Genomic DNA, 27,096 nt, shown 5'->3' with positions numbered 1-27,096 from the left:
AATACCAAGACAACAATGCCTCCTCTTCGTTCTACATAGGACCCCCCCAACATCACCAGCTCTACTATCACACAAACACACACACACTGATCTCACCACCCTCCCCACCCAAAAACCCTGTCGACACCCTGCTCCCCTCCAAAAATACAAGTTGCTGCTGGTTGCTATGGCGACAACAGGAGTCCATAAATCCATCCACCGAAGGACTCTTCATTCCCTTAAAATGATCAGATTTCTTTTTTCATCTTTTTTTCATTTTTTGGCAAGCAAAAGCTAGAAGGGGGTGAGCCACAGCACATAGGGTGAAGGATTTGGATAAAGAAGGTTGAGGGGATGAAAGAAGCCCATCCTTTCCCTCCTCTATGTGTCCTGCTGAAGCAGATGGTGCCGTGTGGCTCCGCCATGCCTCTGCGGTCGCCTTGTGAGTGCTGCTGCCATAAGGAGGCAGGTTAGTAGGAGATTTGGGGTGACAGTGTTTGGCAGGGGCTACAAAGTGAAGATGTAGGAAGGCAGAAAGCGCTTGGTGCCTTGGGCTGACACCAAGGTAAGCTGCTGTTATGTTCCTGTCTCTGTGATTTAGTGCCCAAGAGGTGCAGAAATGGAAAGCCAGGGTAGCTTTTAGGTTTAGGATTTAATCATGTCAGACCACATTATGGTGCATTTTAGTTTGGTATGTAAAATTCTACTGTTCTGCCATTCACAGATCAAAGGCAGATGGTACATTTAAAAAGTAAGTACAACAATTAGTTCACAGAATACCCCAGCACTTTGCAAGGTGACAGCTTGAAACAGTTTGTCCGTCAACTTCAGAAGACAGAAAGTTTGGTTAAAGAATACAAATGCTTAATTTTTCAAAACACCGGTAATGTATTTATTCTATGCTGACATGAATTGTGAAGTCTGTCTTGTAATTTTATCAGATCTGTTTTATACTTGTGATAAGGAAGTAGACATTTTCTTTTGTAAATGTAGTCCTACAGCTCTACCCTTTCTCATTTTTATTGTAAACTAAAGATGGATTTTTGAGTACAGTGAAGTTGATGCTTCCAAGCTTGCAATTACTGCATTAAAATAAATAAATAAATAAGATTAAAATGAAAAGTAAAACAAATGAAAAATCAATATATAAACTTGTTGTTTAAATTGTCTAATTGTTCTGAAATATTTTGAAATCCAGTGTTATAAAATAGACATCCCAGTTACTACAGCATGCTCATTACTGAATTTGTTGTGATAAAATACTTACATGTTTGTGATCTGCTATTGAACTAGAACCAGGTATTGGTTTTATATATGTAATTTGTTGTGGAACTGTGGGCTGAAAGGCCGTATATTCCTGAATAAAATATTCTTGACTTGATAGAATTTGCTGGGCACAGTATGTCCCAGGACAAAATAAAAGTGTATTATTAAACATAAACAATATGAGAAATAATAAGAGCAAAAGGAACTGTGAGAGCAACAGGAATGCCATTATTGGTAAATGTGCCAAACAAGGGGTACAATATTCATGTAATGAATCCATCCGTCCATCCATTAGCTTTGGTTGTTTCGAAGTCAGGGTACAGGGGCAGCAGCTTGAGCAGGGAGGCCCAGACATCTGTTTCCACAGCCACCTCTTCCAGCTCTTCTGGGAGGATTCCAAGGCGTTCCTAGGCCAACCAAGAGATGTAGTCTCTCCAGCATACCCTGGGTCTTCCCCGGGGTCTCCTTCCAGTCAGACATGCCCAAAGCACCTCCCTAGGGCGACACCCAGGGAGCATCCGAGCATCTTCCTAGGTAGAAGCCCAGGGAGCATCCTTACCTGATGCCCAAACCACCTCAACTGGCTCCTCCTTATGTGGAAGAGCAATGGTTTTTCTTAGAGTCTCTCCAAGATAACTGAATTTCTCACAAATCTCTAAGGAAGAGTTCAGCTACCCTGCAGATGAATGTCATTTCAACTGCCTTTATCCGTGATCTTGTTCATTCGGTCACTACTTAGAGTCTGTGGCCATAGTTGAGGGTAGGAATGTAGACCAGTGAACGGATAGCTTTGCCTTACAGCTCAGTGTAAGGCTGGTATCCCTCTGTCTGTCTCCCTGTGTCTATTATCCCTAGTGTCTCTTCCTAATTTCCCTCATCAATTCCACCCGTGTGTCCTCCAGGTGTTTATAATTATGTCTCATCTAGTCTGTGTATATAAGGCCTGGTCTGTGTCTCAATCCTTGTTGGTTCATCATCTGGTATCTTCCTGTGTTCCCCGAGATTTCCATGTCCTGATCTTGTAAGTTTATGCTGCCACTTCAGCCTGTTTATTTATCATTATTATTATTAAAGTATTTTTTATTTTTACATCCTGCCTTCAAGTCCTGCCTGCAATAATGTTTTTTTTTTTTTCCTGCTCTGCCTGCCTGAAACTCCTGGCACTCAGCTCCCTTTTCACCACAAGGAACTAACACAGAGTCCACAATACTGAAGATGCTGCACCAATATGTCTGTCAATCTCATGCTCCATTATTCCCTCACTTGTGAACAAAACCCAGAGATACTTGAACTCCTCCACTTGAGGCAGAACCTCCCCATCAACCTGAAGAGATTAATCCACTCTTTTCTGACAGAAGACCATGTCCTCAGATTTGGAGGTGCTGATTCTCATCCCTGCCGCTTCACACTCTGCTGCGAATAGCTCCAGTGAGAGCTGACAATCACGACACGATGACACCAACAAGACCACATCATCTGCAAATTGTAGAGATGGATTCCTGAGGCCACCAGATCAGACTCCCTCCGCCCTCTGGCTGCACCGAGACATTCTATCCATAAAAGTTATGAACAGAATTGGTGTTAATGCGCAGCCCTGGTGGAGTCCAACTCCCACCCTGAAGGGTTAATTTATGTAACCTTTATTTATACAGGCTAGCCTCATTGAGCCATGGGGACTCGTTTACAAGAGGGACCTGTTCAGGTCCGACTTACTGCTGGCAATGCAAACCAAACTTTTGGACCACTTGTATAGGGACCAGACTGTAGCAATGGGCTCCTAATCCCAATTTTGCAGAACACCCCCAGACAGTGTAATGAGTAACACAGTCAAACACCTTCTCCAAGTCCACAAAGCACATGTAGAGTGGATGGGCAAACTCCCATGACACCTTGTGGACACTAGTGAGGGTAAAGAGCTGGTTCAGTGTTCCACGGCCAGGATGGAACTCACATTGTTCCTCCTGGATCTGAGGTTTGACCAACGATCAGACTCGCTTCTACTGTACCTCTGAATAGACCTTACCAGGGAGGCTAAGGAGAGTGATGCCTCTATAAATGGAGCACACCCTCTGGTCCCCCTTTAACCACCACCCCAGTCTGTCAACCCATTGGCACTGCCCCCAATGTCTATGCAACATTGTAAAGGCATGTCAACCAAGATAGACCCACAACATTCAGAGCCTTAAGGGAAATCAGGGCAGATCTCATTTGCCCCCGGTGCCCTGCCACTGCAAACCTTTTAACTACCTCGGTGACCTCAGCCACAATTATGGACAAAGCAACCCCTAAGTCCCCTGACTCAGCTTCCTCCATGGAAGATGTGGGATTGAGAAGGTCCAATAAGTATTCCTTCCACCTCCTGACAAAATCATTGATTGAGGTCAATAGCACTCCACCTTCACTGAACAGTCTGTAAAGCACTGCTTTCCCCTTTTCAGCTGCATGATGGTTTGCCAGAATCTCCTCAGAGCCGACGAGAGTCTCTATCCAATGCCTCACCAAACTCCTCCCACATCCAAGCTTTTGCCTCAGCAACAGCCAGAGCTGTGGACTGCTTGATCCTCTGGTACTCCTCAGCTACCTCGGTAGTCCTACCAGCCATCAAGGACTCCTTCAGTAGGACTCCTTCTTAAGCTTGACAGCTTCCCTAACCTGGGATGCCCACCATAGAGGTTGTGGATGGCCACCGGGAGAAGCACCAACAACCTTACAGCCACAGCTCAACACAGCCACCTCAATAACTGCAGCATGGAACATGGCCCACTTGGACTCAATGTCCCCCACCTTAGCTGGGATGCAGTTAAAGCTCTCCCGGATGTGTGAGTTGAAGACCTTTCTGATGGGTTCTTCTGCCAGGCATTTCCAGAAAATCCTCACTACACAACACTGGACTGTACTGTAATTAATGTAATTTTTAAAATACCACATTTTTAATGTTTTCTACAATTTAATTTACCCTACTGAATATCCAATGGCTAAATAAAATGAAATAAAAATAAAATAAAAATTAAGGAAAGACTGTAAGCATTGAATTAAAATTATTGGCCAAAAATATGATTGTTACAAGGGTGAAACCAAGTCTATCTTGGATATTTTGTGGGGGAAGTAAAAACACAAAGCAGAGCTATTTGCAATCAGTGCATCAACAATGTTCAACAAAAAGGTTCACAATCATTTTACCAACATTGAAACATGGTGAAGGTTACATCGTCCTTTACTACATTTACTATTTCTTTTTATACTTTATATTTAGCTATTTTGGGGAGTAACTGGGACCCTGAGTACAACATTTTGTTCCACCTCATGTACCACATGTGATGGAAATGACAATAAAGTTGACTTGAACTTGATCATCTTTTGGGCTTCTTGTCTGCCTCTAGAAGTGGAGGTACTAAATGTATTAAGCAAATGATTAATTTAGCACTTAAACTAGGCTTATTAAAGCTAATTGTGTCAAACTTTGGAAAAATTGGTTTGAATCAAAGAAAATAAATGTTTTTTTTTTACCAAACAATGACCCAAAGCACCCAACAGCATTAAAATGGGCTAAAATCAAAAGACAGAGTTATAATTCTTTATATATTGTGCTTAAAAGTGAATACTTTTAATGTTTCTAAGAAAAGTACTGTCCATCCACTCTTACATGTTAACTATAATAGAAAGTATAAGAGGCTCAGTAGGAGCGCAATGTTCTGGTCTGGTCCTGGTGAGATGAAGTGGAAGTATTTGAGAAGGAACACATTTGGGATTGGACAGGGGATAAGTGTTGGTTTTAGAAGGTCATCTGCCTGAATACTCCTGCACACATCCTGACATGCTGTATCTGCGTCTGTCACATGCAAATAGTTATGCACACATTAGGCTTCCACTTGAATGAAACCCATCTGCAGCCTATGCCTTGACCACAAATGCTAACAGTGTAATCACTAGAAAAACATGAAACACACAACTGTGTCCTTTAATCCACAGTGTTCACGCATGCACACTCACACACACACACACAGACTCCCAAGCACACTTTATGCACTGTATGCACCAATGCACTCTAACACACACAGCAATATTCACACAGACCTAACCTCCTCAGTCCACGGCATGGAAGAATGGAGCCAGTGTGTGTGAGTCGGTTAGCAGACAAGGACAGGGCACAGCGTTTTTCAGGGGTGTGTGTGCGTGCGTGTGTGTGTGTGTGTGTGTGTGTGTGTCAGGGGGCGCAGCAAGCTTGAAAATGTGGGTAGAATTTTGGGATGGGCCCTAGCCAGAACATTTGAAATACATTTAAATAAATAGACGAATACATAAATAGAATTTGAGACATTCTGGGAGTCACAAGATGACAAACGGGGAGATCTGTGGTTGCATTTTAGGTAAAAAAGAAAAAAGAAAAAGATCCCTTGAAGGATGTGAGAGTGGTCTTTACAGGCTAGTTTGGGAATAAATTATTAAAATCATGTAGGGTTTTAAATTTAGATGCTTGTCTAAAAGCTACACTCAAAGGATTTGAAAGAAAAACACTGACAAAAGAAAAGCGGAAGACAGAATCAAAAGTATGTCATTGTCTGTTCACTCCTTCTGGTAAGTTGAGATAGCACAGAATGTCACAGAATAATAAAAAAAAGTAACTTAAAATCTAGATTATGACTAAATTTCTGATTTCTATTATAGAACTGCTGAATGCAACACAATAAAGCTATGTTGTTGTTTTTTTTTCTTTTCTTTGGCTGCTCCCTCCTACAATGGTTGCCACTGCAAATGAACTTGCATGAAAGACTTGACAATTGTTTTAGGCCAGATGCCCTTCCTGACATGACCTGGTCTCAAACATTAAACCTCAGGATTACAAGACTGTGGCACTGACAAATGAGCTACCACAGCCACTACAAAACCTGATGAAGCTATACTTTAAACATTTACAATATAATATATCAAAACATCTGGATTTTTTTTTTTTTTTTTTTTGCTAGTTTGTTTCCATTGTTTTCCTTATTAAGTATGAGATGCAGTAACTTAAGGCAATTACTATGAACAATATTAATGGCACATATTCTTGCTTTTCTAAAACATACCTGCTAGTCATATGCAGTGAAGGCAACAAAACCAATTTATCATTGCTGCTGAAATGAAAAAAAAAAAAATGCTCTTGAGGTGATCTCTGAAATGCAACCATTTCTGCAAAACTCCAACCCCCATGAACCTATGAATAGTCTTACAGTGAACACTTTTAATATGGTAGAAAACTTCAAAATCTAAAAACCTATAGAACTGGTACCAGCTGAAGAAAAAAAACAATCGCCACTAAAACTACAGGTGCTCACAGTGCTGCAGCTGTTTTGCAATATTTTGCAGCACTGGATATTTCTCGCATTACACTAAACTTTTGTATTTAGGTCAGATGCGTTATCCGTTATGTCCATGTTTCTTTAGTGTTAAGACAGTCTGAATTAAATGAAGACACACAAAGTTATACAATTAGCTAACAAAATCAAGACTATATCACATTGAAAATTGTAAAACTTTGCAAAATAGTCTTGCTCTATTCAAGCATTTTTCTTCCAAAATGACTTTCCACTAAATACATTATTGCCTGTTGTCAAAACTTAAAATACTGTGTATATTTTAATTTATTTTGGAGAGCAATTATTGTATGAAAATATACATCTAAATACATTTGAGAATGAATCCAATTGAAGATGGACACCACAGGTAAGCAAATTTGGCTAACACAAATACGACTGAAACTGCTAATTTGGTGTGATTGTAGTTGAGTCTTACTCAACACTTACTCAAAGCGCTAGTTGATCTCACAAGAATTGTTGGGAAAACGCCGTCATTAACTATTGTGCTCATTTGTCTGTGTTTGTTAGAAAAGCATCTCATTACCCACTGGAAACATTTCAATTAAACTCAGAAAGCAATCACTGGATGTACATCTAGCACTGATTAACTTTTGGAGTTCAATTCATAATGGCTACAATATCATGAGACTGCACATAATGACTTTATCATGACTGCACATGGGAAGCTCAGTCCTCACCTCCTTCTACAGGTGTGCAGTGGAGAGCATCCTGTGCTCCAGCATCAATGTGTGGAATGGAGGCTGCACAGCTGCAGAAAGAAAAGCTTTGCAGAGAGTGGTGAAGGCTGCAAATAAGTCTGTTGGAGTCAGCCTCCCCACCATCACAGACATCTACACCTCCAGATGCAGGAAGAGGACCACTTGCATCATGAAGAACCTCATTCACCCAGTACACACACTTTTTGCCCTGCTCAGGCAGAAGGTTGAGGAGCATTAAGTGCAGAACCACTAGGTTGAGGAACAGCTTCTACCCTGAGGCTGTTAGACTCATGAATCTCTAGTCAGGATTATCACTGTGAAAATTACTGCGAAAAAAAATCACAGTGAAAATGTCACTGTAATGCCACTTGATTGTTGATATGTGCTGCTGACTATCCATGATGCTGATCTCATGCTGCTGGTTTCTTTCATGCTGCTGTGTTCATTCGTTCTCATCTGCTCACACAGACTCAAGTTCATGCTGCTGTTGTTTGGTGCATTGTTTTGTACTATTAGTGCTTAGTATATTCTCAGTTTAGCGTATTTCTTATTTCATACCTTAGATCTTATTACCATTTTTCTTTACAATTTGTATTTTTGTTGGATGTAACTGGGACCCTGTGTACATAGTTTTGTTCCACATCATGTCCCACATGTGGTGTGAATGAAAATAAAGACACCTTGACCTTGACCCCCCACATAAGTTGGCATTACAATTTAAAAATACTGAAATCTTCTTCTTTTGGCTTTTCCCTCTTCAGGGTGGGTCACCACAGCAAGTCATCCTCCTCCATCTCACTCTGTCCTCACTCCAACTACTTCCATGTCCTCTCTAACTGCATCCATATAATGTATCTCCTCTTTGGCCTTCCTCTTTGTTTTTTTTCCAATCAGCTGCATTTCTAACATTCTTCCTACCAGTATACCCACTGTCCCTCCTCTAGACATGTCCAAACAATCTCATTCTGGTCTCTCTAATTTTATCTCCCAGTTGTTCAACCTGTGCTGGACCTCTGATGATCTCATTCCTAATCTTATCCATCCTTGTCACTCCTAAGGAGAACCTCAACATCTTAATTTCTGCCACTTCCAGTTTTTTCTCCTGTCTTTTTGTCAATTCCACTGTCACCAATATACTGAAGTATCAACAGAGCCAACAGTGGGACTGCCTCCATCAGGAGCACATTAATGCCAGCAGAACTGTTCAGGTATATCCCAGTACTCCATAAACTAAACAAAACATCTGAAGATTGATGGGACTTACCGCCTGCACAGAAAGCTCTCGGTACATAACTCTGAAGGTGACACAGCAACAATGTTGCTCATGTTTAAGTGTGTTTGATGTATTAGCAAATTATTTCATGAATCACTGATTTTTAATTAATCAAAGTATTCAGAGAGTGGACATCTACAACTGATTAAGTTTTAAAGTCATTCCAATTCAGGAAGTTCACCACAACCGTCTGACCTTACATCTTGTCGGATGATCTTGTAAGATCTTGGAGGCCAAGATGTAGTAGAGGTAGGGCAGCCAACTTGGGACCAGAAAGTCACGGTTTGGCTCCCAGCCATTCCCACAAGTCCTTGTGTCTCTGAGCAAGACACCTAATCCCTAGTTGCTCCCCGGGCACTTACATAGCTGTCCACTGCTCCACCTGGGTGTATCCCAGGTGTGATGGGTTAAATGCAGAGAACTAATTGCGCCACTGTATGGGAACATACAATGACTTCCCCCTTTCCCCCAGACCATATAGCATAGCTGGTTTCACAACTGTCTTGTAAACTTTTACTTTGACCTTTGCTGACACCCTTTTGTCGCAAATAACTCCTGAAACTTTTCTCCATCCACTCCATCTTGCCTGGACTCTCTTTTTCACCTCTTTACCACACTCCCCATTTTCCTGGACAGTGGACCTGAAGTACCTGAAGTCCTGAACCTTTGTGACCTCTGCTCCTTGTAGCCTCACTGTTCCACCGGCCTCCCTCTCATTCACATATGTCTTCTGTCTTACTATGGCTGGTACTTTCATTCCTCTTCTTTCAAGTGCATAATGGTGAAATAATTGTCTTTTTTTTTGTAGCTGCTAGATACAGTATATAACTTTAATTGTGTTTAAAGTCACTGGACATAGTGTATTTAATTAAATATATGCTCTTATAAAACTGATGTCAGATAAGATTTTGCTGCAGCTTCCAATCATCCATTCTTCTGCCATTAAGCCACATTGTTTCACTCACTGCTCCTTTATTCCTCCTCACTCATCAATTTCTTTTCAGAGCAGCAGATGTGAACGAATCTGAATATGTGTGTGCCATGTTTTGCAGCTGAAAGTATGTGAGTGTGTGTGTGTCAGAGTGAAAGAGTGAGAGGGAAGTTAGCCAACTAGTCCTCTCTTTTGAAACCCAAAGGGCCTGGCTGACTCCAGTCCCCAACATGGTCGCTGTAAATCAGAGGGAGAAAGAGCTGAGTTAAATGCACAGGCGTTTATGAAGGAGAGAGCCTTGATTTACTCCAAAAGCTTTACATCTCCCCTGCGGATGTGGAGTGATGAAAGGAGTGGAGCAAGGGAGGGGTTGGGTGGGGGGTGGCGGTGGGTACAGGGATAGAACATGTGGGGTGTGAACAAAGTTCACTTGCAGCACATTAGATTAGATGATTGGTAAACTAGATTATGAGCAGATATGCATCTTTAGCCTTGGGAATAATTGCTAAAACTTGAGCAAAGTTACGATGAAGAAAAAAATCTTTGTAAAGTTAAACAAAAACAGCTTAAAAAGGCTAAAATACAGCATGATGCGAGTGCTGTGAAACAAAGTCATGCAACTTTTATTAGCTTACAGTCCCGTAAAAGCATACATTTTAGCAGTTAGACGTGTCTGCACTATCCACTCTCTGCTGCTCCTACACACTACTGAATATTCTGCACATTCTGCATAGGTGTGCTTCCTCTGTGCTTTATGTTTGAATGTGCTGCGTTTCTTTATTTAGGTCAGTGTTCTTAAAAAAAGATATGATCTTTTTAAAGTAGTGTTCTGTGGAAAGGTTGTAAGCAGGTAGTACCTTACCTGCTGTAGACTACTTTCTAAACGTCCTTAGTTCGGAGAAAATGGTCGTTTGCATTTTTGACATCAGAGTTGTTCTAGTAATCTGTTTAGGCCATGGTATCACTCAACTGATCCATCATATTAGAATTAATCTGTTTGTTATTTTTTTATTTCAAACCACTGCACAGCAGGTCAGATAGTCATTGCTTTTGGTCCTCTACAAACTCCAGTTCAAAACAATCTGAACTACGTACAAGTTCAAATTCAAGTTCAAGTTACCTTTATTGTCATTACCATCACATGTGGTACATGAGGTGGAAATAAATTATGTACACAGGGTCCCAGTTACACCCCAAAATTGTAAAATATAAGTAAAAAAAAGAAACAGTAAATGAGGATCTAAGATATACACTAAGATATAATGCCGAACGGTACGCTAGAAGATCTAAGATATACGCTAAATACTAATAATGTTAAACAATATGACATAACAATAGCAGCCCGTACTTGAGTCTGTGGTGAGCAGATAGGTATGAATGCATCTCATACAGCAGCATGAGATAATCAGCAGCATGAGATCAGCAGCATGGATAATCAGCAACACAGATAAGTCACATATCACCAGTTAAAGTGGCATTACAGTGATTTTTCTTTCTTTTTTTGTTGTTGTTTTTATCTTACAGTGATTACCCTGGTTAGGGATTTATGAGTCTAACAGCTTCAAGGTAGAAGCTGTTCCTCAGTCTAGTGGTTCTACATGATCTTTTGGTATAAAGAGAGAAATGGCAAAATTTAACTCAAGCATAAGCATGTTAAATTGAAAGCCAATGATCACAGTTTAACAAGCTAACGTTGCTTCAATGATCAGCTTGGGAAAAGGCAAGTTATATTTAGTGTGGTAAGGTTTGGGGTGGATGTAAGTCCACGTGGATGTGTTTTCATTCTTTCTTTTTATAGCTACCTAAAGCCTTTGTGTGAATATTTTGTGATACATGTGTGTGCACCCTAGCTAATTAGTAGCAATAAAGTTTGGATAAAGATGTGCTGTTATCTTGCCCTCTACAAAGAAGCCACACTGAAGAAGGCTGATGAGTTCCCATGCTTGCTGAACAGCTGCCTTATCCACAAAGAGACAAATTACATGTACTGTAACTCTCAACCCCACTTCGCCCCTTTCCTCTGAATTAAGCAGCACAAGCTAGCTTCTATAGTTCTTTTGCTTCTTTCCTGTGTGATGATGCTATCAGTTTCAGATGCTTTTTTGGCAGCTGTGCACTGCTCACACCTCTCTCATACACACACACACTCTCACACACACAGTAAAAAAGAAGGTGGAAGCGGTAAGAAACCGTTGAAGCCGTGGTTTTAAGGGTAGGCTTATGTGGTTGATGATGGGAAATGTTCGTTACAGTAGCATAGAAGCTCTGTAGCCCCTGCATAGGAAGAAAGAATAATGGTGAGACAAAGTGCATTATAGAACAAATAAAAGATGAAAGGGAAAGCTGTATATTTATCACATTTTTCATTTTGTGGGAGTTGAATAAAATGATAGTAAAATTATTAGTTAATGTGTTGCTTTTTTTTGTCTTTTCTAATGCATCTTTGAACATAAAGTTGTACTGTGGTCATACAAGTGCTACTATACATCATCACAGGTTTGTGTAAATACTGTTCAGTTGGAAGAGCTGGTTGGCATTTTCAAAATCTGCTCACAAACCGATCGTTTTAAAACAACTTTACAAACTGAACTCGTTACATAAACTCATCCATTTGGAGTTAAAACAGTCATACACTTTAACTTGTGATGACAAACGTTTGCCCCGTACTGTGGTCTTCTACAGAAACTCAACGTGCTCAGTGATGAAGTTCAAACTGTATTGAAAGAGGCTTTTAAAGTGATGTAATGACGTGGCTCTGTCGTTGCTCTCACACCACGTCAAAATAAACTGCTTCTTGTCTGGTTCAACATAAAAACTATTGATCATTAAAACTGTTGATTTTTAAATAAAGAAATCAGGATTTTTCCATCAAACCATCAGGCGGCTGAGGAGGGGAAAGCAGCACTTTACTAACGTGTTCAGTGAGGGTGGGGTGCTGTTGACCTCAACCAGTGATTTCGTCGGGAAGTGGAAGGAATACTTCTTGGACCTTTTCAATCCCACTGGCACATCTTCCATGGAGGAAGCTGAGTCAGGGAATTTGGGGGTTGGTCTGTCCATAATCGTGGCTGAGGTCGCCGAGGTAGTTAAAAAGCTTTGTGGCGACAGGGTTTTGGGAGTGGATGAGATTCACCCTGATTTCCTTAAGGCTCTGGATGTTGTTGGGCTGTCTTGGTTGACACGCCTTTGCAACGTCACGTGGACATCAGGGGCAGTGCCACTGGATTGGCAGACTGGGGTCTCTTCAAAAAGGGGGATCGGAGGGTGTGCTCCAATTACAGGGGCATCACTCTCCTTAACCTCTCTGGTAACGTCTATTCAGGGGTACTGGAGAAGCGAGTCCGATCGATGGTCGAATCTCAGATCCAGGAGGAACAATGTGGGTTCTATCCCGGCCGTGGAACACTGGGTCAGCTCTTTACCCTCACTAGGGTCCTTGAGGGGTCATGGGAGTTTGCCCATTCAGTCTACATGTATTTTGTGGACTTGGAGAAGGCTTACGATCGTGTTTGATTCACATTGCCTGTAGTAATTGGACCCCTTCAGGGTGGGAGTTGGACTTCACCAGGGCTGCCCATTGTCACATATTCTGTTCATAATGTTTATGGACAGAATTTTTCGGTGCAACCAGAGGGCAGAGGGATTCCAGTTTGGTGGCCTCAGGATTCCATCTCTGCTCTTTGCAGATGATGTGGTCCTGTTGGCTTCATCGTGCCATGATCTCCAGCTCTCACTGGTGTAGTGAACTAGACCTCCGACATCAATCTGTCTCTGAAGACATTCAGGGGACAGGAACTGTTCTTTCATTGATTTGAATGCAGAAATACAAATTATCTCTAATATTATAGACTATTTAATTGTATCCTGAATTAATCAATTGAAAGAACACTCTTCTTTTTTATATTATCATTGCTATTTTAGGATATCTTGATAATCAAAAGTGTGTTTAGTTCATACCATTTCTAAATGTTTAAGTAAACCACTTATTAAATCAACTGTGAAACTGTATTAATGATTTTTAAAACTCATTAGACTTGGATCATACAGTTAAATGTCTATTTACGAAGTAAGTGTACATTCACTCTTCTGTCTGTGTGAGGAGTGGACCTGATGTCGGTCGAAAGTCAGAGACAAGTTATGAGAACGAAATGTCTTGTTTTTAAAACTCTCAGACAGTAAATAAGAACTAGCTGGCACCTGCTGTCTCACTTCTTCAAACATTTCTCTGTCTGTACTAACCGTTCTTAAAACATTTCTGCTGTCTACTGACTCCTAATAACCCTCTGACATCACTAAAACTACACCCCTGCTGGTTGTTTCAACCAATAAGGAAGTACCACGTAACAGGAAGTGGATACCCTTTAAAAGGCAACACTTCTTGGAACTATTCAGTCTTCCAGTCTTTTCCAGTCTTTTCCAGTCTTCCGAGGCTTTCCAATCTTACTGGAACTTTCAGTCGAAGATGAGACTCAGTCTGATGGAGTCTTACAGCTGAACTAAGTAGCTGATGGATTTGACCATTTGCCAAGGGTCCGTCCATTCCAGCGTAGTCACAGCCTGCCTCGGCTGTGACTCAACCTGAGCAATAAATGCTCAACTTCTAAGGAAGTTTATTCTGTTGAACTGAGTACTTCGTCACGACTTCTGACGACCCCAGCCACTCTGACCGGAGACGCTGAAAAGGGAACGTGCCAATGGACATCTGTCAAGAGGAGCCAGTTGAGGTGGTTTCTGGCATCTGGTAAGGATGCTCACTGGACGTCTCTCTAGGGAGGTGCTTCAGGCTTGTCTGACTGGGAGGAGACCCTGGGGAAGACCCAAGTCACGCTGGAGAGACTATATGTCTCTCAGTTGGCCTGGGAATGCCTTGGAATCATCCCAGAAGAGCTGGAAGAGGTGGCTGTGGAAAATAATGTCTGGGCCTCCCTGCTCAAGCTGCTGCCCCCGCGACCCGTCTTTGAAATAAGCGGAATATAATGGATGGATGGATGGATGGATGGATGGATGGATGGATGGATGGATGGATGGATGGAAGTTTCCATCATTAGCTAATGCAAAATACCAACTAAAAATGCATTTCTGTGGGAATTATAAATCCATCCATCCATTCATCCATCTAAGTATTTAAATACTATTGCCTAAAATTTGAAGAGTCGCAAAAGCCTGTAAAGTTGGAGTATTATATACAAACAACATCAAAACATTTTGCAACAGGTTCCGTAAAACTTAAATTATTAGTCATACAGCAAGTGAAGCTGAAATGTTTAGATGTAATTTAAAGACCACATCTGTCATCCAAAAATATCCATGAGTTGATGACTATATTCAGATTATTCAGATTTATTTTTGATGAATAAATGTAAAATATTCTTGATTCTTTTTTATTTATTTTTCTGTATTAATGTTGTTGTGTCCTTCAAGGTAAACAAAGATAAACGATCTTGCCTGTTGTCAGTACACATTTTAACAAAAGCCAGCACTTATCTAGAAGCATTAATGTCATGAGCACAGTTGAATGACTCATCATAACTGACAGGTCACATAAAAAAATATAAGCATATTTGCCCAATAAACAAAATCTTTTGTATTAGTAAATGTTAATTAATATTTTGTCGCATTTATAATTGAGCAAAACACTTTTACATTGCCTGATGTCTTTTTAATTGTACAATAATTAATTCTTCATATATGCTGACTAAAAAGAGCTGTCATTTTTTTTTCCACTTTGCAGTATTCACTGTTTCTTTGTGTGAATAAAACTCTTTCGTCTTAGAGCTCTGACCTCAATAGCAAAATCTTCTCTCCTTCCCCCTCAGCTAAGAGCTCAGTGTTCTCAGGTGCTTGAATCCCTTTAGTTTTCCTCCAAAGGGGATTTAAAGAGCATGAATATGGATATGATGATGATGAACTCGATGAAGGTAGTTTGTTTTCTCTTCAGATAAGAGCTAATCGCATTTGGAAACTGTAGCCGTAGAGCTATAGGTGTAAACTTGGCCAGCAGCGTTATCTAGATGGTGGATTGTCGGGCATGAAGAAAGGTGTGTGCATGTGTGCGAGTTGTGTTTGTTGGTGTGTTAGGCCATCATTCAGTGCAGCCTTGAATTATTTACCCTGAAAGGGAACAGATCTTCATAGGGGGCTGGTGGGATGGAGGATGTTATCTGCTCACGTATAATCCCAAACTATGATTGATCTTTTGACTTCTCCCTCATCTCTCTTTTCTTTCTGTCCCCTCTCCCTTCTTTTCATCCTCCGCCTCCAATCATCCCAGTTTTTTCTTTTTAAACTGCATATTGCTTTGTGCAAATGAGGTAGCTGGATGAGGGGGTTATAATTAGCCCAGATAGTCTTATTCATATTCAAATTTTATATCTAATCTCACCAAGGACTTCTAAAAAGGAATAAGGATTGGCTTGCCCATCTCCATCAGAGGATTTGATAGGTCACATTCCCAAGGAACAGAGTAAACCAAATATCATTCAGTATGTTTAATTCAAAACTGTTCTCATATGAAAAACATCCCCGATCGTCTGTGCACTGCTTACTGTATATTTGTCACATTTGAATGTGAAAGTGTTTCATAGTGGTTTAAGTAATTGCAGGAGTACATAGAATTACGGTGTTTACACTAGAGGTGAATCTCAAAATAATTAGAATATCATGAAAATGGTTAATTTTTTTCAATCATTTCAGAAAGTGGAACTCATATATTACATAGTCAGAACACATAGAGTGAGAAAATTCAAGCTTTTATTTATGTATTTATTTATTTATTTATTTATGTATGTATTTATTTATTTATTTTTGTAATTTTGATGATAATGGCATACAAATAAAATAAAATAAAAAATCAGTGTCTGATTTCTAACTTTCTGTGATGCACCTGTATTTTTTTATTTTTATTTTTTACAAGAATTTCTGAGATAAACTAGGTTTCAACAAGGTTTGGGATGTTTTTTTTATTTTTAGTTATGTTTTATTATGGTAAGTACTTTTTGTGCTATAATAAACAGCCATCGCAGCATTTTCTATTTATAAGAATGTTCTTTCCTGGTTGGATCTTCTGAGTCAATGATGCACAAACTTTTCACACAACATAAAAGTTGCAAAGAATTCTGAGCCTAATTATGTCTGATTAAAGTATATAAACATTGCTAAAAAGGAGCCTCTACAACTAATATTAAACATTTATATGTACAGTATATATTAATGTTTTCTGTTTGTGACTTCAGGACCTGGACTCCTGGGCTGATTTTTTTTTCATTGCAAACCAAGTTTAGCTCATATTCATTAGCTTACCTAACGTTGGACATAATTTGTGAAGCTAACTATTTAATTTATTTTTCTCCATCTCCACAGGCTTTAACTTCCCTGGAGGGTTGCTCTTGATATGAAATGAGCTAAACAAAACATAATAGGATGAGACTATCACTTCCAGGTAATTATTCTGTATATGGCATGACTTTTTATTGTAGATTTTTAAATTTGTTGTCACAGTCTTACTGTAATGATTTTTTATTCAGTTTTTCTTACAAACAAACCTATATGTTAGTCAAATAAAAATAAAAAAAACAAATCAGATGAAGATCAGAAAATAAATCCAAAACGACTCCAGCGGACCAAAAAATTTAAATAATTCAACTTTGTTGCCTTTCTAACTTTTATGACACAGTAAATAATTAATGGCTTAAAAAGGTACCTTTGAATAATCATTGCAGTACATTATGATTTAATAAAAATTTCAAACTACAGTTATCATGACTGGATATCATATATAAAAATAAAAATACCTCAATGTCGATTTTATCCAAAATGATTTCTCTTTTTACTTGTTTTGCTAAGGAATGGCCCGACTCCCTGCTAAGGCAAGTGTTGTGTCACAAGGAAGCAGTGAAGCTTATATAAATATATATAAAACATCTCTGCTCCTCTCACCTCAGGGTGTGTGGTGCATCCATTGCGTATGGCCTACATGCTCGCTCAAGCATAAGTTGATGTAGCCTCTCCCTCCCTGGCACAGCAACTCAGAGTTTGTCATTTATCTCAGATGAGGTTTTATAATCTGCTGGAAGAAAATTTAATGTGTTGGGACTGAATAATATACGTTATACATACAAAGTACAAATACCATGAGATATTTGTATTGCAAACACAAGTATTAGCTGCTGTCTTTAAAAAAATCAAGAGGAAGGGTTTAAATGTGTTAAAAGGCTTTGAATTGATTTAAAATAGGTAGCACTTTGACAAAGACAGCTTTAAGTAAGAGTTTTTATTTAACACATGAGCAAATAAAAAAAGAAAGGAGAGAAGAATAGTACAGAAGTGGGCACAAGACATTAATCATTTCTTGAAAAGACAAGTTATCTTGTACAATTATTTTGTAAATACAGCAAATTAATTAATCTGATTCTAATTCTATTACTTGAGTTGATGGAGCAAACTAAATAATAATAAAGAACACCTGCTGAAGAAAGTCTAATCTTTTTCTGACAGTGTTTTAAATGGTTAATGTTTTATTGATGAATCTGCTCCAGACTTGAGTCGCTGCTGATTCTCACATGCACAGCACAGCAAGAGATTCTTCATGTGAGGCTTTCTCTCACCGCTCAAAATATTCTGGAGCAGTCCCTGGGTAGAGTCCACAGGAGGGAGAACAGGATGCAAAAAAAGTTTCCTGAGTAAATTACAGCATTCCTTTATTGACTGTACAAGAACACTGGATCAGTAGTCCTCTGTATAAATCTGTTTAACTGGTTGTTCAGGTTATTTGTTACAGCAGCTAAATCTCTTCCTACTGCTCATGTTGGTCACATCATTTGTTACATTGTTTTTAGGTGATACCTGGAGAAAACCAGTACAAATGAAACTACCTGCAGCTCTGGAAAACAAAGCACAAAGGTGATTACAGCAGCTATAATTAGACGCCGAGTGGCAAGATTTGTTCTAAAATAACTCTCGAGTTGTGCACATGAGAAAATGTTTGTATAACATCAAATTAATGCTGCACATTTCAAAATGTTAGTTTAATTCAAAAAAAAATTTTAAACAACTTTTAGATCATCTGTCACAAAAAGAGGGGGCAAATATTAATACAAACATGATTTTAACTTTTTAAATTATTCAACTACACATTCTGCATATTTATTTCTAATCAGATGACTTTTTTTTTTAATTTACTGAGCCACTGATATGCATAAAGGTGACTAACAAAACATACATTCAGAAAGGATTTAAGGTACCAATAAGGCTCCCCTTACAGATGGTTAATAAACAGTTTGTAGATGTGTTATTAATTCCTCTATAAACACTTTATAAATCATCAATAACTGCTTATTGTACATTAAGGGTGAGAAAGAGACAAAATTGACCAGTTTCTTGTCAAATAGTGAGCCAATTCTGTTCACCTATATATTTCATCTAGAGTTGTTATATTAAACCTTTCAGACTAAGTTACTACCTTGTAAGCGCAATAAGCATTTGTAAACCTATTTTTTGGGATTGTTTTTCATTCAACCTTTATTTTTTTAAGGATATAATATTAGTTGTAGATACTTATAATGTAGTGATAAAGTACAATATTATATTCTAAAGAAATAGGTTTACAAATACTCATTGTTCTTACAAGGTAGTAATTTAGTCTGAAATGTTTAATATAACAACTGTAGATGAAAGTGAACAGATTTGGCTATTTGCGTAGAAAATGGTCAGTCATCCTTAATTAATGCACAGTAAGCAGTTATTAATGATTTATAACGTGTTTATAGTGGAATTAATAATATATATATATATATATATATATATATATATAAACTATTTTTTAGCCATATATAAGGGGTGCCTTATTATAAAATGGTACTGGTTTGGCATTTGGATCCACCCTAATTTTTAATAAATCAAGTCATGCTAATACACACATTTTAATATTAGAGAAACAGTAAATATTAAATCAGTTTAAAAACAGTGACCACGCACAGCAGAGCAGGACAAACAGTGGTGACCAGTGCTACGACACTAAATAAGTGATAGCTGTTCGCTTTTGATGTGTAAAAGAACATAATAGCGTGTGACTGTGTTTTGCTGGATGGTGCACACTGAGTTGGCAAACAGAAACAACTGAGTGTGTGAGAGCAACATGACATGTAACAGACACAGAATCAAATAGACAAGCCGATCGAGTAACATGCACTCAGAGTAAATCAGAGACTATCAGGTGTAGAGCGGTTTTTATTTATCCAAATAATTTGCGTTGGGGGTAGAATACTGGAAAGTCCTAACGGACAGGAGCCACCTCATGTCGTGACTGATGCCAGTTTAAATTTGCCCACTGAGTGACAGCGCTGACATTTCATGGTTGGGAGGCGTTCATTCTGAGTGCTTTGTCTCAAGCTTGACCTGCGTCCTTCCCCTTTAAGGTGTTTGAACATGTTTGTTGATCTTTCATGTGGCTCTTGATGTTGGACATTTTCTCTTGCTTTCAGGTTCTTGGATTTTATTTGTGGAAAAGGTTGAACATGATATGCAGCTGAAGGACTGCATGTCAGATGAAGGCAGTAGTTTGAAATGATTCTTGATTTGAGTCCCAGTTAAAGCCTTGATGGATGTAGCATGGCACATTGCTTCCTGGCTGACGCTGCTTCTAAAACCATGAATATATGTTTGTAAGTTGATGGATAGCTGCCGTGTCAGTCGCTACCCAAACAAAGATGCTGCTGTTCTGCAAATGCAAGATCGTGAACACTTTGGCCATATATATTTACAACATCTGCAAGGGCTTGTCTCTGGCAAAATCATATAAAGTAACTTAAATGTTGAAATTATAACTCTGACTGCAAATCTCCTTTTCAGGTTCAAACTGCAACTCACCAAGAGCATTATCAGACTGCTGACCACCTAAGTTACATACTTAGGTGATCAGTAATTGTACTTTATACTTTCTTTATGATTTTTGCGACTTCAAGCTAGACAGTTTATAAGTTTAGCTGTGTTTTAGATTGGATGTTTTCTCTGACTATGTGTATGGTAGCATGAGGTGCCAAATGTACCACTTCCTACTAAAATTCTACTACTAATGGCTTCTGTGTTGTGCATATCAGAAAAAAAGCCTAAACTGTGAAAATTAATTGAAAAATAAATTGTCTACCTAATTTTTCAAAGTATTTAATAACTTATTTTGAGAAGCCATTAAATGCTCTTGGACAATGCAGAATGGAAATCACAGGAGTGTCTATCATGTCAGCTAAAGTGACTGCAGCATGTTGTATTTGACTAATCAGCATCTAATACTAAAGGTTCTGGGTCAGACTGAGTTATACAGTTAATGACAGATACCCTTTTCAATTTCTGGACACTTCTGTTGGGTCAAATTGATGTAGCATTTTAGAACGTTGTTATAAAACTAATAGTGGTTGTATCAAAATATATTTTCTGAATATTTCAGGATATTTTACTTGAATCTTAATGTGTGCTCCAAAACTCCAAATACTGTTAACAAAAGATCAAGTTCAAGGTTCTTTATCGTCATTCACATCACATGTGGTACATGAGGTGGAACAAAATTGTATACTCAAGATTAAACAGCAGCCTGGACATGAGTCTGCAGTGAGCAGATGTGTATGAATACGGCAGCATAAAGGCAGACATCAGCAGCATGAATAATCAGCAGTATAGTCGGTATAAGTCACATATCACCTATTAAAGTGGCATTACAGTGACTTTTCTTCCTTTTTTTTTCTTACAGTGATTATCCTGGTTAGTGATTTATGAGTCTAACAGCTTCAGGGTAGAAGATGTTCCTCAGTCTAGTGGTTCTACACCTAATGCTCCACAACTTCCTGCCTGAGGGGAGCGAGGAAAAAGTGTGTGTGCTGGGTGAGTGGGGTCCTTCATGATGCAGATGACTCTCTTCCTGCATCTGGAGGTGTAGATGTCTGTGATGGTGGGAGGCTGACTCCAACATTCTTTTGTGCAGCCTTCACCACTCTCTGCAAAGCTTTTCTTTCTGCAGCTGTGCAGCCTCCATGCCACACGTTGATGCTGGAGCACAGGATTCTCTCCACTGCACACCTGTAGAAGGAGGTGAGGACTGAGCTTCCAAGTCCAGTTCGCCTCAGCTGCCTGAGGAAGTAGAGGTGCTGATGTGCACAATAATTCAACACAGAGTTAGATGAGACAGCACTTTTGTTGCTTAAATTTAACACAAAATCTAATTGACATGTTTTTATTTTTAAAATCTGCAATCTATTTTGTTATCAACACATCTGTGATTTGTGCTTTAGACTTCCTGATTAAGCATTTGTTTTCAATGAGCTAGTCAAACTTTCTGTAAAAGAATCAGAAGATAATTGAACACTGCCAATTATTTTGACACATCATGCAGGTATATTACTAGAAAGGGTTGCTTGTACCTCTGTTTCCTATGAAAAAAGTACAAATCTATATCTACACTATTCTGGTCATTATTGTGTTCTTGACTTACAGAGGAAAGGGGTTGCATGGAGTAGTGAGAAATAACCTGGAAGTATCATGTAATTCCATTTTAGATATTAATCTAAGATTTTTTTTAAACATGCATGCAGTCAACATGGAGTGCAGTGACATCAAAGTGGCATCTATTTTGTATAGGTTTTAAAAAGTTCAGAGCTAATACTCCATCTGCAGAGATGGCACATTTAACTACAGTGATTTCAAGCCTTCACTCAAATGTCTGAGGGTAAGTCTCATCAAACAGTCTAATGCCAAAAATAATTAATCAGCTTTTCTGCTCGAATGCAAAATTCTCCTTCAGTCTCCAGAGATAAAACTATTTTTGTCAGATATTCTGCGTGTTTGTCGATGTCAACAAATTTAAATTTGAAATGCATTAAAATACAGAGAAAGTGCACTGATGTTAATTTATGTCAGCTTAAACCTAAACTTTATTAAACTTTGAATTCATGGTAGATTTATGAACATGTACAGCTTTAAACTCCATGCTTGTACTATGCATTGACACAATATAATAAACTGATTGCACACGAGCATTGCAGGAGATTTTAACAGAGCTGAGTGTTATATTTGAGATTTTGTGTGCTTTTTTTATCACACATCTGAGCAGTGTCTGGGTCCTGCAGGAGACCTAATGGAGTGTGTCTTTTTCAGGCTTTGGGATTTGACTCCCTGCTGTTGCTGCAGTGAGGGAAGAGCAGAGGAGCAACCAGTCGAGCAAAGACAGCCGCCACCTCACACCGGGTGATGACTGAACTAACTCCATCATGCAGTCTAATAACACACCATCGGGGGATCTTGATGCTGAGCTTGCAGACCAGTGGCAATACAAATGCTATGTTGTGTCCAGAATCGTTTTCCATTCTTATCTAAAAAACTAGTGTCATATTTCCTTGCTTTTGACTAGGTATGTTCAGAGTGAAGTTCATTCCTGTTTTATCTGAACTTTTTATGAACAGTTAAAAAATATATATCTGAGTGAGACTGCTATTGTGGCTTTAGTTGAAAAAAATGCAATTAACAACTTGTATTTTTGTATTAGTCTGCAATGCAAAGACAAGTCATGGGATGCTGACCTTCAGAAATGAATGAATGTGCAAAAAAAATAAAGATTTTCATGTAAAAAAAAAAATAAAATATGCCTTTCAAAAAATAACACACACAAAATAAAAATCTGGGCTCTTTGTGCAGGTCAAATGCAAAATATCAAGTTGTTTGCATACAGTAGGTTCAAGGGTCAAGGTTCTTTATTGTCATTTGCATCACATGTGGTACATGAGGTGGAATGAAATTGTGTACCCAAGGTCCCAGTTACATACACTCAAAAATAGCAAAAATATAAAGTATAAAAGAAACAGTATATAAGGATCTAAGATATACACTAAGATATACACTAAGATATATGCTAAACGATATGCTAAACGATATGCTAAACGATATGCTAAGAGATCTAAGATATGCATTAAACACTAACAATGTAAAATAATAAGGTATATTAAACAGCAGCCCAGACATGCAATACATAGCATAAAACAGCAATAAACCTCTAAAATATTTACAGATAGGGCACAATTGAACCACCTGGTTAACATTTGCAAAGATCCACTTTTACCTACAAAGACAACCCCTGAAAAGGCCTTTGTGTGGGGCCAGTATTCCTCCATCCGGCAAAGGAATGTTACCACAAGTCCTTTTGAGTTTGTGGGTGGCAAGTCAGGGCTCTGTAAAAAGATGCTTGCTTGATAATGTTATCTGAGATGACTGGTGGTTGGAACTAGATATTTTTTATTTTATTATTTTGTGGTGAAGAGCTGTTTTGAACTGTTTTCACATGTTTTTTGTGGCACTGTCTTTGTGAGGAAGCTGCTGCTTTAACAAATCTTTATTAAGATGGGTTTGACATTCAGGATGTTTAGGTGGGGACGTCTAGTGAACATGGATGTGATTACTAGGACCCAAGCTGAGAAATAATCTCAAATGATTTAAAGGATCACTTCAATCAACCATTTTCCTAAAGTTATGTTGGCTGTAATTGGACCAATGGTCTCCATTTAAACATTATGGCTGAGGACGGTCAATAGTTAGAAATAGCTAGACATTTTGGCAGCAGACTTTTATAACTATACTAAAACATCAAATAAATTCCTTCCATACTGTGGTTAGCCTTGGCCACAAAAAAAATGTATGGAATATATTTATAGTCTGAGCCTTGCATTCAAGTTGTGTGTCTGTTCCATCTTTCCAAATGTTTAATTAAAATGTGTTCCCATGTTAAGATATTTATGGTACGGTTTCTACACATGAAAACTCCATTAAAGCAGCTTGATGAGAAACAGCACGATACCACCTGGGGGTATTAACGTTCTGAAATAAACTGAAGTGCATTATGTGGAAACTTACAATAATTTCTAACAAAACCACTTAATTACCATCTGAAAGAACAAAGCTGATTTTATGCAACTGGTTTTGAAAGGCTAAAAGAGTTGAGAGAACATAACCTGTTCACTAAAATTGTGAAAAACTGGTGTAACTCATTCATGTTAAAAGTCAACAAGGCCCAGAGGAAAGGGGTTAAGGAATACATTTGGACATGGACATAGGCCGTCGTCCATGAGGTGAAGAAGCTCTTGTCTCTTCAGGGGGGGGGCTGCTGTTGCCTGTTCTTTGTGGGTAGCATAGTAGTGACTCACACAGACAGTAGTAATTAAAGCCAGCTTTTCAATTTGGAATAGCAGAAAGATTTAATACGGATGTGTACATTCTTTAAAACCCCATTCCCCTACGCCCCCTTGAGCGCACGCAACCACACAAAGCATGGATATCTTCTGCGACACGCACGCCTTAAACCGATACATGCGCGCAAGATGAAAGCGTCAGAAAATCTCTATAATGAACTGAACAACTAGGACACTGCTCATTAGAGATGCATTTGTGTACATGAGGAATAGGCAATTTATTATTTTTAGTCGCACAAATTCTGGTGCGAGTCGGAGGAATCAGAGATATTTTAATGTCTTCAGCCCAGAAAATCTGTTTAGCAGTTAGGATGGGAGCACGCCCAAATGAGTTCATATATGCTTTAAATGGCCCCTCCTGTATTAATGTTTTCCATTGCTGTGGCATGCGATGATAAAACACATTTCAAATGTGTTACTTCAAGCATGCGAATCACTGTGTGAAGTATTAGCACTGCAGCAAAGGGGACGGTGCAATCAGATTAAACTGTTGGTTTGTTTGGATCTAATTCACGTCAAGCACTGTGCAGTATTTGTTCATGTCAGCCACAAGCAAATAAAAAAAGAGGCGTCTAAACAAATGTGCGAGCAAATCAAGCAGTTCAGCCATACTCCACAAATCTCTTATAACTCTATTTGTTCTCTTTGCTACCACCTTCCAGCTGCTCAGCTCAAAAACCATCACAGTTCGAAAATTACACTGTAGCCTGGCTGCCTAAGGATTCGATTAATCAACACTTCCTGGAGTTTAGGGCATAGTTAACCAGCTCCTTTGTGCTCCCAAGCACTCGTTGCTTTTGTCATCAGTACGCCTCACTTCCCCTTCACAAGGAGAGGAGCGGCCAAGACAACAGAAAGCTCCCAGGCCTCGTCAAACACACAATTAGAGTCATGTTAACCCGGCATTGTTTCTTTTTCTTCTTGACTGGGGTTTTTGAAGAGTAGTAAACTGAAGACCTCTTTGTAAAAAAAAAAAAAGAAAAACTCAACATGTTTAGAGCCCTATTGTCCCTCTCTGGGCTGGGGTGTTGCCTTTAACAAGACTGTTACAAGCCTTCTTCTGTAATTATGAACTTGTGTTTGTTCGCATGGGTCTGAAAGATGAATCTGTTCAGGATGTAACTCAGGTCTCGTTTAGCTGTACGATGGAAATCAATCGCAGGTTTAATGAACTTATATCATGTGCATTTTAGCTTATTTAAAATACTTATTCATACAAATTCAACCTGCTAGCACAATTAAAATTCTACCATGTTCCTGTTTACTATTTCCTCTTTAGGACCTTGTAAATATTATATTTACTTTTTCACTTTTTGGTACTTTATTTTGTACACTTATTGCATGCTTTAGTATTTCTTGTTTATTTGTTCTTTGTTTTTTAGCGAGTCAAATCTTTTCTTCTCATCGTGAGCGTTTCATTGTACTCTTAACCTGTATATGACAAATAAACACGACTTGAACATGAACTTTAAATTAATTTGAAATAAGTTGCTCAGCATCTGTTCATGAAGCTAAGATTAGATATACTGAAAATGTTAAGATATGAGAAGAGTACATTTTAATTGTCTTGTTTTCTGTGGAGGGCTTAACTGCAGTACTGTGGTTAGCACTAACACCACACAGTAAAAAGGTTGCAGAATCACTTCCTGTCCTGGGGCCATTCTGTATAGAGTATGCATGCTCTCTCTGTGCATTTACTCCGGTTTCTTCCTACAGACCAAAAACGTGCATGTTAGATTATTTAGTGAATCTAATTTGTCCCTATGTGTGAGTGAGTGTGAATGGTTGCTTGTCTTGTTTGTCTCTGTGTCCTCATGAAGGATTTGTGAACTGTCCAGGGTGCACCTCGCCTCTCTCACAGTGACTGCTGGTGAAAGTTGCCTGCTCCCCTGCAACCTGGGGGGGGGGGGGGGGTGTGTTGGAAGGCGAGTAAAGAACATAAGAGAATTATCTGATCAAGTTACTTTGAACAGGTCGATTGTGGGCAAAGGTGCACTAGATAGAGATGAAAGACGTTTGATTGTCTTAGTAAATATAATGTCTGCATACCATAAATATAGTTTAATCCAATTGAAAACTACATTTTTTATGATTGAGTCTATTAACAATTAATTATTAGGTAACGTTAAAAAAACACATTTAACACATTTCCACACTGTTAGGCCCCAAAAGGAACAAACGATCTCTGTGGGTTAGAACAACAATGTATATACAATTGACTCAATTTATTTATTAATGTTGGTTGTGAACATAATTGGATAGTTTAAATTATTTCTAAAATTCTTGTTACATAGACCAACGTTAGGAGTAAACTAATTATTTTTGTTTGTCTCATAAAGATCAGTTTTTATTCCTTCAGTCTGATACATAAAAA

At 38.7% G+C, this 27,096-nt stretch overlaps 1 long non-coding RNA gene across 1 annotated transcript; it reads left to right on the top strand.

Annotated features, from left to right (window-relative positions):
- The first annotated feature begins 508 nt into the window (after positions 1 to 508).
- Positions 509 to 22,668, top strand: LOC119407748. The gene is made up of 3 exons (XR_005186691.1): positions 509 to 544; positions 16,864 to 16,942; positions 22,642 to 22,668. It is a non-coding gene; the product is annotated as an uncharacterized LOC119407748 (long non-coding RNA).
- Positions 22,669 to 27,096: the final 4,428 nt, after the last annotated feature.

This window comes from Nematolebias whitei, chromosome 3 (genome assembly GCF_014905685.2).
Source record: "Nematolebias whitei isolate Nwh7 chromosome 3, NemWhi1, whole genome shotgun sequence".
NCBI lineage: Eukaryota > Metazoa > Chordata > Actinopteri > Cyprinodontiformes > Rivulidae > Nematolebias > Nematolebias whitei.
Note: the sequence above shows the minus strand (reverse complement) of the source record. Positions and strands in the feature narration are given on the sequence as shown.